Here is a 4,646-nt window from a genome sequence, read left to right on the forward strand (position 1 = left end):
GCTCCTTCACCACTGTCTGGATGATTTATAGCAAGTTCAAAGCTCCCTAGGGTGGGAACCGTGACACGGTTCGAGTGGAATTCCTTGTTTTTCCCACGGCCGTCCTTGCATTCCTGGTCAACCATGACTGCACCCCTCTCGAGATCCTCTGGACCTTCCCCATCTACCTGGAGTCCGTGGCCATACTGTCGGAGCTGTTCATGGTGAGCAAGACCAGCGAGGTAGAGACCATCACCAGCTACTACCTGCGCTGGGCGTCTACCGCGCGCTCTATCTCTTCAACTGGATGTGGCGCTGCCACTTGGAAGGCTTCTTCGACCTCATCGCCATCGTGGCTGGGCTGGTCCAGACAGTCCTCTATTGCGATTTCTGCTACCTCTACATCACCGAAGTCCTCAAGGGGAAGAAGCTGAGTTTGCCTGCATAGCCCTGGTCCCGCTTCCCGCTCCTCCTTGGCGGCAGTGAAGGCAGTAATAGAAGCAGAGGAAGGTGACACAAGTCAGCGCCTTCCATCCAGGAGTGACTTTTTAAAGAACCCGCCTCTCCCCGCTCCCCAGGCCTGCTTCTGCCTGGCTTGGGGGCTGACGGAGGGAGGACCCAACTCTTGGGGCGCTCAGGACCTAGGCCGTTTTCTAGTCCTATGCCTTTTAAAGAAGACAACAACAACAAAATCTTTCCACTATTTTTTTTTTTTTTTTGAACTGGGAATGGAACTCAGGACCTCGCCCTTGCTAGGCAGGCGCTGTACCGCAGAGCTATACCCCAATCACTACTTAGGTTTTGATTCTGATGAATCCATTCTCTTCTACTCTCTGGCCCCAATTTTTTATAAACTCTTTTGAGCATCCCATGAGCAGGGACAGAGCCAGAGATCTCTTCCCATCCTAGGCCCCTCCTACTAGCCCCAGCCCTCCACTGGATGCCAAACGTAAATCTGGCCTTTCTGCCCCTACTACAAGTCCCTGGGTAGGTGACAGTGAGGAAGGGAGCCACCCAGGAAGGTCTCCTCAGAGTTTTCATAATAATTTTTCCAGGATTTGGGTTTTTTGATCTTGTCTTGGCTTTTGACAAATTAGGGGAGCCCTGGGCTCAGGTGTGGGAAGGGGACTGGCCCATGGGTCCCCTCAGCTCTAATGTCATGTTTTTGTACAGAATTTGATAGTTGATTCTTTGTTCTCTTGAAATAAACAGGGAAATGATAAAAATAAAATAAAACTGTTTCTTGTTTTTTCGAGGGTTGAGGGGCTGTTTACCAAATATGTCTCCAGGTTTAAAAATAGCTTCTGGGTCCTGCTGAGGCTGCCTTTGCAGAAGGCTTTGGGCGAGCCCAGCTGCGGGGCTGGTGCACAGCCCCAAGGCAGGTTGGCCCGCAGCTGCCCTTCCTGATAGGTCACCATGACCTTGCGGTCCAGCTGACTCTGGCTCCAGGCTTTGGCTTGCCTAGTGAGGCTGCGCCGGGGATTGCCAGGCCGGACTGTCCAGTTGTCCTGCAGGGAGACCACATCTGGGCGGACACAGCCTCAAGGCTGGCAGTCACTGCCTCCCCATCGTGGACGAGCGTCTCAGTCCCGCGCCTCCCGGGCGTGAAGCCGGGATGGTTCTGCCCCAAGTGGGCGGGTGGGCAAGTGAGGGTCCACAGGCACGAAGGGCGGAGACCGGACCCCAGCCTCGCAGCCAGGGAGCCAGGCTGGACGCTGGGGCAGGAATTTGATGCTGCCTTACAGGACTGGCCGGCATGTAGGGGTGGGACTGGGAGACCCCCTTCCGCCCAACAGAAGCTCACCCTGGTGCATGTTGAGCAAATGAGCTGGGGATAAGAAGAAGCGAGGTCCAACAGGATGAATCCCAGTCTGCTGGCAAAGCCTTGGAGGGTGGGAAAGGGGACCGGGAGGTTCCTGGAGAAATTGCGCAAGAATTTCAGAAGGAGGGCTGAGTTTAGGAGAGGGTGGCGACGGACATTGTAACCACAGTTAATAACAGCCCAACACACACTCGCAAGTCGCCAAAAGGGCTACATTTTAACTGTTCTTGACACCCGCGCTATTTAAGGCAATGGATGCGCTAAGTAACTCAACTGAGCCTTTGCATGTCTGATACGTCAAAACATCATGCTGTACAGTAACTAAATATCAACTTTTGTCAATGTATAAAATTATTCCAGAGACAAAGCAAAACCCAAACCCATGCAAATTGGAATCTCTTCGCAAGCATCCCAGAGTACCTCACAGCAGGACACAGATTCCAAACACTGAGAGGGTGACAGGCTCCCCTGAAGGCAGCCTGAGAGCGGGGACCACGTGGAGTCTGCTGACAGGGAAATGCCTCCCCCTGGCGGCCACAGGCGGGACTTCAGCGCCCGGTGCAGGGCCAGTGTCTGTCACCTGACCCCACTGTCTAAGGGATGCAGAAGTGTCACCTCCAGGGGCCTGGAAGGACAGACCACACATTCACAGTGCTGGACACCTCTGTCACCGAAGGGCTGAGCCTGGGAGACAGCTCCGCTTTGGCAGGGGGTGGCTGGCCGCCCGAAGCCTTGTCTGTGTCCCTGTCTTCCACAGAACCACAGACGTGGACTTTATGTCTCTTTAAGATGATGAGGAGTTGTGTGAAGCACTTAAAATGGGACAAGTCACCCCTCCTCCCGTGAGGCACACGGCCTGGTCAGGAGCGCTTCACCAGGGCTGGACTGCAGAGCTGCACGCTGTGGGACCCGGATGCTGCTGTGACCCAGGGCAGCCAGAGCGCCGCAGGGAACGGTGCCGGCTGGGCCCAAGGGGGACCAGTCGGGGACATCACAGGGACTGTGGACTCTGACTTAGGTTCTCCACTTTCTTCAGGGGTGTGGTTGATGGTCAGCCTGCCACCCTGGTGGTCTGAGGAGACCCTAAAAAATAATGAAAACTGAACAAATTCTAAAGAGAGGGAGGGAGACGGAAAAAGGAGGAGAGAGCGGAAGAGAACAACGTGAGCTGCTGGCCGGAGCTGCTTCTGAAGCTGTGACTCCGCGACACAGCCCATACGCTGCTTCTGTTTAGGTGAGTTTGAACAGTGCCGTCAAGCCGTCCCAGCTGGAAATGAGTCCTGCACAACTGACTGGCCTTCGCCTTCTTAGCTTGTATTCATGGCCCCCTACAGCCTCATGTGGATTGAGGTTGGGCGTGTGCAAGGGCATTGCACCGTGGGGGCTTCCAGCTGAGTTGGGTGGATCCCTGGGCCACGGCCTGAAGGGGTGGACCCCCATCCCCCACACCTCCCACCCTCACCGCCAACCCCCTTCCTACCCCCCACCGCACCACACCACCCTCCCAGCTTCCTGACAGCCCCAAGGTGAGCCGCTTCCTCTACCACCCCCCACCCCCAACTCCCCATTCCCCCACCCTTAACCCCCCCACAGCTGTGGAGCCGGCCCAGTATGGGTTGAAATGCCAGCCGAAACAAACCTTTCCACCTTTATATTGGGCCTGTCGGGTGTTTGTCCCAGCAATAAAGAAAGTGACAAGGTCATGCCTACAAAGCTCAGCGTGGAATTCTCCTAAACTGACTGTATTGCTCAGAGCCCTCCTTCAGCTGAAGGTAGGTCAATCTGTCCGTGGCTGAAGTCAGTTCCCAGCCTTGCTGTGGGAAGGGAGAAGAGTGTCCCTTCATCGGGGTGGACCTGGCCCTGCACCTCTGTCCTGTGTGTAGTCTTCCCTCCAGGCTCATGGACGGACATGCACGAGCCAAGGGCTTCTCAGACACCTGGAGCACCCTGGCTCTTCGGATACGGGGAGGCCCCAGGGTCTTGTGGAGTGTCCCATGTCCCCCACAGTGCCAGATGCCATGTGGGACAGGATTTGGGGAACAGAGATCTCCTGAGTGCACTTGGGTGGAGGGGGATTTCCCAGGCCACAGGGGACTGCAGCGCCAGCCCAGGAGGGCTGGTGGATGTCTGGGAGCAAGCGCAGCTCCTCTCTCCCAGGCCGGTGGGATCTGACTCACACCTACCATCTGCACACAGCCCTGTGGGCTGGTGGCCAGCATGGTCCATGGAGGGCTGGATCTCCACTCACTGTGCTGCAGACCTCAGGCTCAAAGGCCCAGCACCCCATGGAACAATTACGGCACACTTCCACTAAAACAGCACCAGGGTGTACTTGAAAATCAATTATGACTAGGTAGCCACTGGTTTTATTTGCTAAAACCTGGCCACACGAGTGGGAAGAGGAGCGCCCAGCAGGGAGAAGGGTCACATGGGAGAGGGGAGACTCAACGAGGACCTCCATGTGCAGCCCGCCCAACTGGCCAGCTCATCCTGACCTTGGGAGCTGCAGGGAGCTACAGGTGCTAAGCAAACCCTGCCATGGGGCAAGGCAGACACAAGCACCTCGCTGCCCCACTGTGCTGTCCATGCAAGGCTCCTGCAAAGCCACCCAGACACAGCATGGCTGCCACACAGCCACATGGCTTGTGCCACGGTCCAAACACTCTTCTCAGATCAGAGCCTCCCCATCTGTGGCCCTACTCAGGCAAACTGAGCAGTGGGCAGGTGAAGCCAAAGGTCCTGTGTGAGACAGGGACACACATGAGTCCTGGTGAGCTGACTCGACAGGTGCGAGCGAGGAGAGGCTCAGCTGAACGCAAGGCCATCGCCCTCTGCACATAGAAGA

General features: G+C 56.3%; 1 pseudogene across 1 annotated transcript; it reads left to right on the forward strand.

Annotated features, from left to right (window-relative positions):
- Positions 1 to 2: 2 nt before the first annotated feature.
- Positions 3 to 573, forward strand: LOC101566329 (annotated as a pseudogene). The gene has a single exon (XR_001117008.2). The product of XR_001117008.2 is annotated as an ER lumen protein-retaining receptor 1 pseudogene (transcript).
- The last annotated feature ends 4,073 nt before the right edge of the window (positions 574 to 4,646 follow it).

The sequence above is a fragment of the Octodon degus genome, unplaced genomic scaffold (assembly GCF_000260255.1).
Source record: "Octodon degus isolate 3935 unplaced genomic scaffold, OctDeg1.0 scaffold00002, whole genome shotgun sequence".
Classification (NCBI taxonomy): domain Eukaryota; kingdom Metazoa; phylum Chordata; class Mammalia; order Rodentia; family Octodontidae; genus Octodon; species Octodon degus.